Here is a 15,409-nt window from a genome sequence, read left to right as displayed (position 1 = left end):
ACACGAAATAAAAGTATATAAAGCAAGAAACATGACCAGTAAGGTATTACTGGGTCTCTCACATATAATAGCAAAAGAGTTAGAAGGAAGAGAGCTAGATAGGAGCAGTGTTTCTATATTTCATTGTTAGTGAGTTATTACACATCCTAACAGATTCTGATAAGACATATATTTTAAGTCCTAGAGCAACCACTAAGAAATGACTAAGAAAAAGTGAAAAATTAACAGAATTAAAATGTTACACAATACAAAAGAAAGCAGGAAAGGAGGAACAGAGGGAGAAAAAGACATGTAACATATAGAAAATAGAAAGCAAAATGGCAGATGTAAATGCAACCATATCAATATAACAGTAAACAAGAATGGATTAAACAAACCAAGCCAAAAGGCAGAGTTTCTAAGACTGGATAAAAAAACACATGATCCAACTAATGGTGTCTAGAGGTAACATGCTTTATTTTCAAAGACACAAATAGGCTGAAAGTAAAAGAAGAGAAAAATATATACCAAGAAAACAACAACCAAAAAAGAGAATGGAATGACTATACTGATGTCAGGCACATTAGACTTTTTTTTTTTTTTTTTTTTTTTTTTGCTGTACGCGGGCCTCTCACTGTTGTGGCCTCTCCCGTTGCGGAGCACAGGCTCCGGACGCACAGGCTCCGGACGCACAGGCTCCGGACGCACAGGCTCCGGACGCACAGGCTCAGCGGCCATGGCTCACGGGCCCAGCCGCTCCGCGGCATATGGGATCCTCCCAGACCGGGGCACGAACCCGTATCCCCTGCATCGGCAGGCGGACTCTCAACCACTGCGCCACCAGGGAGGCCCCACATTAGACTTTAAAACAAAAAAATATTACCAGAGATAATGATAAAATTATTGTAGTAATGACAAATGAAGTCACAATCACATCATAATGGTAAAAGGTCAAGCCGTGAGGAAGATGTGACAATTACAAACATATACACACCTAAAAACAGAACCCAAAAATACACCAAGCAACAAACGACAGAACTGAAGGATGAAATAAACCATTACAAAATAATAGTTGGAGATTTCAATACTTTCAACAGTGGATAGGGCAGCTAGGCAGAAGATCAACAAGGAAATTGAAACTAACTAGACAAAACAGACAAAATACAGCATTCCACCAAACATCAGTAGAATACATTCTTCTCAAATTCACATGGAACATTCTTCAAGACAGACCGGATTCTAGCCCATATAACATGCCTCAATAAATTTTAAATTTTAAAATAAATTTAAGGGAATTCCCTGGCGGTCCAGTCATTAGGACTCCACGCTTCCGCTGCAGGGGGCATGGGTTCGATCCCTGGTGGGGCAACTAAGATCCTGCAAACCACACAGCACAGCCAAACAAATAAAAAAAAATTTAATAAATTCAATTGAAAAAGAAACAAAGTATGTTCTCTGACCACAAGAGAATTAGATTACAAATCAATAAAAGGCAGCAATTTGGAAAATTCACAAATATGTGAAAATTAAGCAACACACTCTTTAATAGTCAGTGTGTTAAACAAGAAGTGGAATGATAAATTAGAAAATACTTTAGCTGAATGAATATAAAAACACAACATACTAAAACTTACAAAATGTAGCTAAAGCAATGTTCAGAAGGAAATCTAGAGCTGTAAAATGCCTGTATTAAAAAAGAAGAAAAATCTCAAATCATTTATGGTCAACTGATTTTCCACAAAGGTACCAAGACAGGGCTTCCCTGGTGGCGCAGTGGTTGAGAGTCTGCCTGGCGATGCAGGGGACATGGGTTTGTGCCCCGGTCTGGGAAGATCCCACGTGCCGCGGAGCAGCTGGGTCCGTGAGCCATGGCCACTGAGCCTGCGCGTCCGGAGCCTGTGCCCCGCAACGGGAGTGCCACAACAGTGAGAGGCCCGTGTACCGCAAAAGAAAACAAAACAAAACAAAGTACCAAGACTATTCAATGAGAAAAGAACAGTATTTTCAAGTGCTGGAAGAACTGATACATACATGCAAAAGAATAAATTTGGACTCCTACCTCATACAGTATATAAAAGTTCACTAAAGATTGATCGCAGGCCTAAGAATAAGTTGGACTTCATCAAAATTAAAAACTTGTGTACTGCAAACCATATCATAAATAAAATGAAAGGACAACCCACAAAATTGGAGAGAATTTGCAAATCATATATCTGATAAGGGGCTTGCATCCAGACTATATAAGGAACTGAGACAACTCAATGATAAAAAGATAAGAATTCAATTTAAAAAATGGGCAAAGGATCTGAGCAGACATTTCTCCCGAGAAGATATACAAATGGATAATAAGCACATGGAAAGATGCTCAACATCGTTAGCCATCAGGGAAATGTAAATCAAAACCACAATGAGGGGGCTTCCCTGGTGGCGCAGTGGTTGAGAGTCCGCCTGCCGATGCAGGGGACGCAGGTTCGTGCCCCGGTCCGGGAGGATCCCGCTTGCTGCGGTGCGGCTGGGCCCGAGAGCCATGGTCGCTGAGCCTGCGCATCCGGAGCCTGTGCTCCACAACGGGCGAGGCCACAAACACTGAGAGGCCCACGTACCGCAAAACAAACAAACAAACAAATAAACAAACACCCCACAACGAGCTACCACTTTACACCCACTAGGATGGTTATAATGAAAAAGACAGATAAGAAGTGTTTAGCAAGGATGTGGAGAAACTGGAACTTTCATACAATGCTGGTGGAAATTTAAAATGACCCGGCCATTTTGGAAAACAGTCCGGCAGTTCCTTAAACGGTTAGACATAGTTACCCTTTGACCCAGCAATTCCACTCTGAGCTGTATACCCAAGAGAAATGAGGACTTATGTCCAAAAACAACTTATACATAAATGTTCTTAACAGCACTATTTGCAATAGCCAAAGGACGAAAACAACCCAAATGCCCCTCAACTGATGAATGGATAAATAAAATGTTGTCTCTCCAGAGAATGGAATATCATTCATCCATAAAAAGAAATGAAGCACTGATGCATGGTACAACATGGATGAACCTTGACAACATTATTCTAAGTGAACAAACTAGACACAGAATGTCACATATTGTATGATCCCAAGTATATGAAATGTCCAGAATAGGGAGACCCATAGAAAAAGTAGGTTGGTAGACTGGTGGTTGCCCAGGGCAGAGGAGCTGGGGGCTACAGGGCCTGTGTGTCACCGCTCGTGGATATAATCTTCTGGGGTGATGAAAATGCTCTAGAACTAGATTGTGGGATGGGTGTACAATCCTAAGAATACACTAAAAAATCACTGTACACTTTAAATGGGTGATTCATATGGCATGTGAATTATACCTCAATAAAGCTGTTTAAACAATTACTCGAAAGGGCAGGCAGAATGGTGGTTAGGCTAAATTGCGTCTATTTTCTTTCTGGCTACAAAATTATAAGCACCTAGAAGGCTGCTGGTCCCAGATGGTCCTGGGATAGTTCTGAACAGCAACAGGACACCCAGACCAGACCCAAGCGTAGGCCAGAGGGAATGGCTGGACCGAATTCTACAGGGGGCGGGGGTCTGGCCCCCCACAGGCCTATCATGGGGTGATCAAGCTCACTCACCAAGCATGGCGCTGATGAGCCTGTCGGGACGGGCCCGGGCAGATGTGGAACACAGAGTGTTGAAATACAGCCCAGAGCCCTCCCGGATGGGGCTGAGCATCGGGGGCGGCGTGTAGGCAGGGCACTGGGACACTCCCTTCAGGAGACGGTCCACCAGGAACACGGGCGAGCACAGGCAGCTCTGGCGGCATCCTCCCGGGCCCAGCTCCCCAGACATGGAGGGCGGAGGAGGGATGAGCAGTGCCTTGGGCCGTGGGAGCTTCTTCCGCTTCCTGTGTTGGCTGCTCTCCTGTCTCTCTCTTCCCCGTCCTTCTCCTGTCCCTGGAGAAGAAGAGACTTCAGAACCACAGGGGTCACCTGAGGCCACCGGCCCCACAGCTCAGTCCTCAAGATGGCCTGAGACTGGGAAAGGGTACTGACCAGCCAGACGCACACCCAGCATGGCCGTGCAAAGAGTCCTCAGCACAGGAAGCCGGGCAGGGCCACCACGCCTGAGCCAGACTCCAGACCCTAAGCCGGGCGATGTTTGAGGCTGGGGCCTTCTCAGGCACCCACACCCCGCAAGGAGAGGCCCTCACTCAGACCATTTTGGAAACTCATGTCCGTTGTTAAAGTGACTGGCACTTAAAGTGTGGGGGCCAGACGGATGCAACAGCATGACAAAAGGAAAACCTGTTGCCCTCAAAATGACAGCAGCTCCTGGGAGACAAACAGTGGGCTCCATGCACCCCGTACCCAAGTCCAGCATGGACTTCTCCAGGTGGGGTCTTCCAGCACAGGCTGAAGAGACGACGGCTTGAGCTTGCTACACTCGCTCTTACCTCCACGCAATCTCCCCTCCTCTCTGCCCATCTTACCCCTCCTCACCCTCCAGCTCTCAGCTGCAACACCCCCTTCCTCAGGCAGGGTCTCTGGTGCCCTCGGGGCTCCTACAGCTCCCTCTCCCAGCCCGGCCCGTTCTGGGTCGTCAGTGTCCGGGGATGGGTCTATCTACCCCGCTGGGCTGGGAGCCCCAGGAGACGGGGGCAGGCCTGTTGTGGTCGCTGCAGTGTCCCCAGCCCTGCCCAGCACAGGGCCAGGCACAAAAGAAGTTCACTGGAGGTTGAATGGATGAATGAACACGCAAATCAAGCTCTTATGGAGTCAGGATTTGGGGGCTTTTCTCACAGCTCCCACTGGCAGCTGGAAAGCAGCTGGAAGGAAGTGCACCCACCTTGCTCCCCGGGGGATGGTTCGCTGGAGCCACAGGCACCGACACAGGGACCACCAAAGGGGCGGCGGTCATGTTGTCCAAGGACTTCCTGGCTCTCGGGGAACTCTGCCTGTCCCCCTCCGGCCTCAGCACCTGTCTTCGTGGCTTGCAAAACTCCATGCCACACACCTACACACAGAGAAGAGCCAGCCCTTTAAGAGACACAGTACGTAGGGAGAAAGGGGCCTCTCCAGAGCAGCACAGCCCTGACTCCCGGCCCCCAGCCAGGCTCCCCGCAGGAGGACGGCTCCATCCTGAGATGAATGGCAGCTTCGAGCCCCTTCACCTGCGGCTCCTGCTTCCCTCGAGGTGACGGCCACTGGTCGCTGTGAAAACACATGTGGCTGCTCAGCCCTCTCTCTGTATAAAACATCTGGCTGCAATTCTTGCAGACGTAAGTGCTCCTTGGCTCTGCCCAGTCTGTGGGACCACCATTGTGCTGGTTACTGTGGGGAAGAAAGGGAGAATGGGACTCTGTCCCCAAACACTGATCCTCTGACAGCTTTGGACGAACCCTATAGAAATGGAGATGATGCCCCCGATTCCCCGTGGCCTGGTGCTCACCCCTTCAGGAGTGAAGCATCCAGAGCTCGCTCACCCAGGCCCAGCACATCAAAGCCACCAGAGGATTCCCGAGGGGCTTCGGAACTTACCAGCCACACGCCATGTTCTCCTCCTTCATCGGGTGGGGGACCCGGTAGATATTTCCACCCTGAAGACGAAAATACATCTGAGCCAACATATCAGAAATGAGATGCAAGAGTGAAAACTATAAGACTTGGAAGAAAACACAGGTATAATTCTTGGTGACCCGGGAGTAAGCAGTGGTTTCTTGGATGACTCCAAAACCAAACAAAAGACAGACATGTTGGACTTCATCAAAACTTACAACTTCTGACGGATACACCAGAAATACAGCTACACGTGGAACACCTCCTACAGAACACCTACTGAACGCTGGCAGAAGATCCCAGACCTCCCAAAAGGCAAGAAACTCCCCACATACCTGGGTAGGGCAAAGCGGAGAGATTCCCGCACAGAGGATCGGTGCCGAGCGGCACTCTCCAGCCCGAGAGGCTTGTCTGCTCGCCCGCTGGGGCGGGCGGCGCTGGAAGCTGAGGCTCGGGCTTCGGGCAGAGCGCAGGGAGAGGACTGGGGCTGGCGGCGAGAACTCAGCCTGAAGGGGGCTAATGTGCCACAGCTAGCCGAGAGGGAGTCCGGGAAAACTCTGGAGCTGCCGAAGAGGCAAGAGACTTTTTCTTCCCTCTTGGTTTCCTGGTGCGCGAGGGGAGGGGATTAAGAGCGCTGCTTAAAGGAGCTCCACAGACGGCTGAAAGCGCGGAGCCCAGTGACGGGCGTGGGACGCTGGGGCCGCTGCTGCCGCCGCCAAGAGGCCTGTGTGCGAGCGCAGGTCACTGTCCACACCGCCCTTCCGGGAGCCTGTGCAGCCCGCCACTACCGGGGTCCCGGGATCCAGGGGCGGCTTCCCTGGGAGACCGCACGGCGCGCCTCGGGCTGGTGCAACGTCACGCCGGCCTCTGCCGCTGCAGGCTCGCCCCGCACTCCGTGCCCCTCCCTCCCGCCCGGCCTGAGTGAGCCACAGTCCCCGAGGAGGCTGCTCCTTTAACCCTGTCCTGTCTGAGCGAAGAACAGACGCCCTCCGGCGACCTACACGCAGAGGCGGGGCCAAATCCAAAGCTGAGACCCAGGAGCTGTGAGAACAAAGAAGAGAAAGGGAAACCTCTCCCAGCAGCCTCAGAAGCAGCAGATTAAAGCTCCACAATCAACTTGATGTACCCTGCATCTGTGGAATACATGAATAGACAACAAATCATCCCAGATTGAGGAGCCAGGAGTCACTGCTGTGCCTCTGAGGTGGGAGAGCCAACTTCAGGACACTGGTCCACAAGAGACCTCCCAGCTCCACATAATATCAAACGGCGAAAATCTTCCAGAGATCTCTCTCCATCTCAACACCAGCACCCAGCTTCACTCAACGACCAGCAAGCTACAGTGCTGGACACCCTATGCCAAACAACTAGCAACACAGGAACACAACGCCACCCATTAGCAGAGAGGTGGCCTAAAATCATAAAACGTCCGCAGACACCCCAAAACACACCACCAGACCTGGACCTGCCCACCAGAAAGACAAGATCCAGCCTCATCCACCAGAACACAGGCACTAGTCCCCTCCACCAGGAAGCCTACACAACCCATTAAACCAACCTTAGCCACTGGGGACAGACACCAAAAACAACGGGAACTACAAACCTGCAGCCTGCAAAAAGGAGACCCCAAACACAGTAACATAAGCAAAATGAGAAGACAGAAAAACACACAGCAGGAGAAGGAGCAACATAAAAACCCACCAGACCTAACAAATGAAGAGGTAATAGGCAGTCTACCTGAAAAAGAATTCACAATAATGATGGTAAAGATGATCCAAGATTCTATTTCCAAGATCCAAAATCTTGGAAATAGAATAGACAAAATGCAAGAAACAGTTAACAAGGACCTAGAAGAACTAAAGATGAATCAAGCATCGATTAAAAACACAATAAGTGAAATGAAAAATACTCTAGATGGGATCAATAGCAGAATAACTGAGGCAGAAGAACGGATAAGTGAGGTGGAAGATAAAATAGTAGAAATAACTGCTGCAGAGCAAAATACAGAAAAAAGAATGAAAAGAACAGAGGACAGTCTCAGAGACCTCTGGGACAACATTAAACGCACCAACATTCGAATTATAGGGGTTCCAGAAGAAGAAGAGAAAAAGAAAGGGACTGAGAAAATATTTGAAGAGATTCTAGTTGAAAACTTCCCTAATACGGGAAAGGAAATAGTTAATCAAGTCCAGGAGGCACAGAGAGTCCCATACAGAATAAATCCAAGGAGAAATACGCCAAGACACATATTAATCAAACTGTCAAAAATTAAACACAAAGAAATCATATGAAAAGCAGCAAGGCAAAAACAACAAATAACACACAAGGGAATCCCCATCAGGATAACAGCTGATCTCTCAGCAGAAACTCTACAAGCCAGAAGGGAGTGGCAGGACATAATTAAAGTGATGAAGGAGAAAAACCTGCAACCAAGATTACCCTACCCAGCAAGGATCTCATTCAGATTGGATGGAGAAATTAAAACGGTTACAGACAAGCAAAAGCTGAGAGAGTTCAGCACCACCAAACCAGCTTTACAACAAATGCTAAAGGAACTTCTCTAGGCAAGAAACACAACAGAAGGAAAAGACCTACAATAACGAACCCAAAACAATTAAGAAAATGGGAATAGGAACATACATATCGATAATTACCTTAAATGTAAATGGACTAAATGCTCCCACCAAAAGACACAGATTGGCTGAATTCATACAAAAACAAGACCCATATATATGCTGTCTACGAGAGACCCACTTCAGACCTAGAGACACATACAGACTGAAAGTAAGGGGATGGAAAAAGATATTCCATGCAAATGGAAACCAAAGGAAAGCTGGAGTAGCAATTCTCATATCAGACAAAATAGACTTTAAAATAAAGACTACTACAAGAGACAAAGAAGGACACTACATAATGATCAAGGGATCGATCCAAGAAGAAGATATAACAATTGTAAATATTTATGCACCCAACATAGGAGCACCTCAATACATAAGGCAAATACTAACAGCCATAAAAGGAGACATCGACAGTAACACACTCATAGTAGAGGACTTTAACACCCCACTTTCACCAATGGACAGATCATCCAAAATGAAAATAAATAAGGAAACACAAGCTTTAAATGATACATTAAACAAGATGGACTTAATTGATATTTATAGCACATTCCATCCAAAAACAACAGAATACACATTTTCCTCAAGTGCTCATGGAACATTCTCCAGGATAGATCATATCTTGGGTCACAAATCAAGCCTTGGTACATTTAAGAAAATTGAAATTGTATCAAGTATCTTTTCCGACCACAATGCTATGAGACTAGATGTCAATCACAGGAAAAGAGCTGTAAAAAATACAAACACATGGAGGCTAAACAATACACTACTTAATAACGAAGTGATCACTGAAGAAATCAAAGAGGAAATTTAAAAATACCTAGAAACAAATGACAATGGAGACACGACGACCCAAAACCTATGGGATGCAGCAAAAGCAGTTCTAAGAGGGAAGTTTATAGCAATACAATCCCACCTTAAGAAACAGGAAACATCTCGAATAAACAACCTAACCTTGCACCTAAAGCAATTAGAGAAAGAAGAACAAAAACATCCCAAAGTTAGCAGAAGGAGAGAAATCATAGAAATCAGATCAGAAATAACTGAAAAAGAAATGAAGGAAACGATAGCAAAGATCAATAAAACTAAAAGCTGGTTCTTTGAGAAGGTAAACAAAATTGATAAACCATTAGCCAGACTCATCAAGAAAAAAAGGGAGAAGACTCAAATCAATAGAATTAGAAATGAAAAAGGAGAAGTAACAACTGACACTGCAGAAATACAAAAAAGATCATGAGAGATGACTATAAGCAACTCTATGCCAATAAAATGGACAACCTGGAAGAAATGGACAAACTCTTAGAAATGCACAACCTGCCAAGACTGAATCAGGAAGAAATAGAAAATATGAACAGACCAATCACAAGCACTGAAATTGAAACTGTGATAAAAAATCTTCCAACAAACAAAAAAGCCCAGGACCAGATGGCTTCACAGGCGAATTCTATCAAGCATTTAGAGAAGAGCTAACACCTATCCTTCTCAAACTCTTCCAAAATAGAGCAGAGGGAGGAACACTCCCAAACTCATTCTACGAGGCCACCATCACCTTGATACCAAAACCAGACAAGGATGTCACAAAGAAAGAAAACTACAGGCCAATATCACTGATGAACATAGATGCAAAAATCCTCAACAAAATACTAGCAAACAGAATCCAACAGCACATTAAAAGGATCATACACCATGATCAAGTGGGGTTTATTCCAGGAATGCAAGGATTCTTCAATATACGCAAATCAATCAACGTGATACACCATATTAACAAATTGAAGGAGAAAAACCATACGATCATCTCAATAGGTGCAGAGAAAGCTTTCGACAAAATTCAACACCCATTTAGGATAAAAACCCTGCAGAAAGTAGGCATAGAGGGAACTTTCCTCAACATAATAAAGGCCATATATGACAAACCCACAGCCAGCATCGTCCTCAATGGTGAAAAACTGAAACCATTTCCACTAAGATCAGGAACAAGACAAGCTTGCCCACTCTCACCACTCTTAGTCAACATAGTTTTGGAAGGTTTAGCCACAGCAATCAGAGAAGAAAAGGAAATAAAAGGAATCCAAATCGGAAAAGAAGAAGTAAAGCTGTCACTGTTTGCAGATGACATGATACTATACATAGAGAATCCTAAAGATGCTACCAGAAAACTACTAGAGCTCATCAATGAAGTTGGTAAAGTTGCAGGATACAAAATTAATGCACAGAAATCTCTGGCATTCCTATATACTAATGATGAAAAATCTGAAAGTGAAATCAAGGAAACACTCCCATTTACCATCGCAACAAAAAGAATAAAATATCTAGGAATAAACCTACCTAAGGAGACAAAAGACCTGTATGCAGAAAATTATAAGACACTGATGAAAGAAATTAAAGATGATACAAATAGATGGAGAGATGTACCATGTTCTTGGATTGGAAGAATCGACATTGTGAAAATGACTCTACTACCCAAAGCAATCTACAGATTCAATGCAATCCCTATCAAACTACCACTGGCATTTTTCACAGAACTAGAACAAAAAATTTCACAATTTGTATGGAAACACAAAAGACCCCGAATAGCCAAAGCAATCTTGAGAACGAAAAATGGAGCTGGAGGACTCAGGCTCCCTGACTTCAGACTATACTACAAAGCTACAGTAATCAAGACAGTATGGTACTGGCACAAAAACAGAAGGATAGATCAATGGGACAGGATAGAAAGCCCAGAGATAAACCCACGGACATATGGTCACCTTATCTTTGATAAAGGAGCCAGGAATGTACAGTGGAGAAAGGACAGTCTCTTCAATAAGTGGTGCTGGGAAAACTGGACAGGGACATGTAAAAGTATGAGATTAGATCACTCCCTAACACCATACACAAAAATAAGCTCAGAATGGATTAAAGACCTAAATGTAAGGCCAGACACTATCAAACTCTTAGAGGAAAACATAGGCAGAACACTCTATGACATAAATCACAGCAAGATCCTTTTTGACCCACCTCCTAGAGAAATGGAAATAAAGACAAAAATAAACACATGGGACCTAATGAAACTTCAAAGCTTTGGCACAGCAAAGGAAACCATAAACAAGACCAAAAGACAACCCTCAGAATGGGAGAAAATATTTGCAAATGAAGCAACTGACAAAGGATTAATCTCCACAATTTATAAGCAGCTCATGCAGCTCAATAACAAAAAAACAAACAACCCAATCCAAAAATGGGCAGAAGACCTAAATAGACATTTCTCCACAGAAGATATACAGACTGCCAACAAACACATGAAAGGATGCTCAACATCTTTACTCATTAGAGAAATGCAAATCAAAACTACAATGAGATATCATCTCACACCAGTCAGAATGGCCATCATCAAAACATCTAGAAACAATAAATGCTGGAGAGGGTGTGGAAAAAAGGGAACACTCTTGCACTGCTGGTGGGAATGTGAATTGGTACAGCCACTATGGAGAACGGTATGGAGGTTCCTTAAAAAACTACAAATAGAACTACCATACGACCCAGCAATCCCACTACTGGGCATATACCCTGAGAAAACCATAATTCAAAAAGAGACATGTACCAAAATGTTCATAGCAGCCCTATTTACAATAGCCCGGAGATGGAAACAACCTAAGTGTCCATCATCGGATGAATGGGTAAAGAAGATGTGGCACATATATACAATGGAATATTACTCAGCCATAAAAAGAAATGAAATTGAGCTATTTGTAATGAGGTGGATGGACCTAGAGTCTGTCATACAGAGTGAAGTAAGTCAGAAAGAGAAAGACAAATACTGTATGCTGACACATATATATGGAGTTTAAGAAAAAAAAATGTCATGAAGAACATAGGGGTAAGACAGGAATAAAGACACAGACCTACTAGAGAATGGACTTGAGGATATGGGGAGGGGGAAGGGTAAGCTGTGACAAAGTGAAAGAGCGGCATGGACATATATACACTACCAAACGTAAGGTAGATAGCTAGTGGGAAGCAGCCGCATAGCACAGGGAGATCAGCTCGGTGCTTTGTGACCGCCTGGAGGGGTGGGATAGGGAGGGTGGGAGGGAGACGCAAAAGGGAGGGGATATGGGAACATATGTATATGTATAGCTGATTAAATTTGTTGTAAAGAAAAAAAATACTATACTTTATAGATGTGCAGTTTCTTGTACGCTAGTTATATCTCAATAAAGCTGTTAAAATATCTGCATAAAAAAGAGATTGCATGGAAGGGGGATAAGACTTCTGAAAAAGTACAGTAAGGAACTCGGCAAAACAACACATTTACTGATAAAAATCATTAAAAAAAAAAAAGGACAGTAAGCCAAAGTCTCTGCAAGTTGTCCTAAAGGCATACAGCATTTTAAGAAATACTCATTCAAGAAAATCCACTAAATCTTGGGAAGAACAGTGAGAGTCTGTGGCACTGGAGCCATGGCCCACTCCCTTACCCACCTAGCCCCCAGCTCTTTGTAATGGAAGCTCTACCCAGGTAGGTGCAGCCAAGGAGATGGGGGCTTCTTCTTCCCATGGCTCCCATGCTTAAAGAATTAAAGTAAGATAAAATAAAATTTTCTCATCAAAGAGAAAATGCCATCAAGAGATGGAAATTATTTTTTTAAAAAGAAACAAATGTGGACTTCCCTGGGGGTCCAGTGGTTAAGACTCCGCGCCTCCACTGCAGGGGGCATGGGTTTGATCCCTAGTCGAGGAACTAAGATCCTGCATGCTGTGTGATGTAGTCAAAAAAGAAAAAAAAAGAAGAACCAAATGGAAATAATTCAGGGGTTAAAAAAGTACAATAACCAAAATAAGGCTCAACAGTACATCTGAGCTGGCAGAAGAAACGATCAGCAAACCTGAAGATAGAACAATGGAGACTATGAAATCTGAAGAACAGAGAGAAAAACAATGTAGGAAAGTGAAGAGAGCCTCAGAGAAATGTGAGATGTCATTACATGCAACAATATATATGTAGTGGGAGTACCAGAAAGAGGGGAGAAAGGGACAGAATATTTAAAGTATTAATGGCTGAAAATTTCCCAAGGTTGATGAAAAACAATATGTATATCCAGCAAACTCTATAAACTCCAAGAAAGATGAACACAAAGAGATCTACATCCAGACATAACATAGGCAAAATCTGGAAAGCAAAAATAAAGATAAGATCTTGAAAGCAAAAAGGGAAAAACAATTTGTTACATACAAGGGCACTACAGTAAAATTAACAGCTAACTTCTTAACAGAAACGATGTAGGTTACAAGGCAATGGCATAATATATTCAAATTACTGAAAGTAAAAGAGTGTCAACCAAGTATCTTATATTCAGCAAATTATCTTGCAAAAATGAAGGTAAAATAAAGACATTCCCAGATAAATAAAAACTGAGAATACCTGTTGCTGGCAGACCTCTCTTACAAGAAATATTAAAGGTGAAATATTATTCAGCCCGCAAAATGGAACAAAGTACTGATACATAGTGCAACGTGGATGAAACGTAAAAACATCATGCTAACTAAAAGAAGGCATTCATAAAGGACCACATACTGTATGATTCCACTCATATGAAATATGCAGGATAGCCACATCGATAGAGACAAAGTAGATTAGTCGTTACCCATGGCTGGGGATGGGGAGGATGGAAAGGAGGGACTGCTAATAAGTACAGGGCTTCTTTTGGGGATGATGAAAATTTCTGAAAACTGATGGTAGTGATGGTTGCACAGCTCTGTGAATATACTAAAAACCATTGAATTCTATACTTTAAAGGGATGAATTGTATGGTATGTGAATTATACATGCCTAATAAAAATAAATAGTAAAGAAAGTCCTTCAGATTGAAAGCAAATGACATCAGATGGTAACTTGAATCCAAACCAAAAAAAAAAAAAAAAAAAAGTGAAGCGCTAGTAAATATGGGTAACTATAAAAATCAGTATGATTACATATTTCTTTTCTTTTCTTAAGTGCCTTAAAAAATAACTGCATAAAACAATATGTATTGTGGGCCTCTAACATATAGAAATATAATATATGTGACAGTAACTGCACAAGGAGCACAGCTGCATTGGAGTAAAGGAATATCACCTCAGACAGTAACTCAAATCCACAAGAATAAATGAAGAGATCAGAAATGGTCAATAAGAAGGTTAATATAACAACCTCTATAAATCATCCTTGTTTTCCTTTATTCTCTCAGTGTTTTTACACGAAATAAAAGTACATAAAGCAAGAAACATGACCAGTAAGGTATTACTGGGTCTCTCACATATAATAGCAAAAGAGTTAGAAGGAAGAGAGCTAGATAGGAGCAGTGTTTCTATATTTCATTGTTAGTGAGTTATTACACATCCTAACAGATTCTGATAAGACATATATTTTAAGTCCTAGAGCAACCACTAAGAAATGACTAAGAAAAAGTGAAAAATTAACAGAATTAAAATGTTACACAATACAAAAGAAAGCAGGAAAGGAGGAACAGAGGGAGAAAAAGACATGTAACATATAGAAAATAGAAAGCAAAATGGCAGATGTAAATGCAACCATATCAATATAACAGTAAACAAGAATGGATTAAACAAACCAAGCCAAAAGGCAGAGTTTCTAAGACTGGATAAAAAAACACATGATCCAACTAATGGTGTCTAGAGGTAACATGCTTTATTTTCAAAGACACAAATAGGCTGAAAGTAAAAGAAGAGAAAAATATATACCAAGAAAACAACAACCAAAAAAGAGAATGGAATGACTATACTGATGTCAGGCACATTAGACTTTAAAACAAAAAAATATTACCAGAGATAATGATAAAATTATTGTAGTAATGACAAATGAAGTCACAATCACATCATAATGGTAAAAGGTCAAGCCGTGAGGAAGATGTGACAATTACAAACATATACACACCTAAAAACAGAACCCAAAAATACACCAAGCAACAAACGACAGAACTGAAGGATGAAATAAACCATTACAAAATAATAGTTGGAGATTTCAATACTTTCAACAGTGGATAGGGCAGCTAGGCAGAAGATCAACAAGGAAATTGAAACTAACTAGACAAAACAGACAAAATACAGCATTCCACCAAACATCAGTAGAATACATTCTTCTCAAATTCACATGGAACATTCTTCAAGACAGACCGGATTCTAGCCCATATAACATGCCTCAATAAATTTTAAATTTTAAAATAAATTTAAGGGAATTCCCTGGCGGTCCAGTCATTAGGACTCCACGCTTCCGCTGCAGGGGGCA

This window comes from Mesoplodon mirus, assembly GCF_964341445.2.
Source record: "Mesoplodon mirus genome assembly, chromosome: 19".
NCBI classification, from domain to species: Eukaryota; Metazoa; Chordata; class Mammalia; order Artiodactyla; family Ziphiidae; genus Mesoplodon; species Mesoplodon mirus.
Note: the sequence above shows the minus strand (reverse complement) of the source record.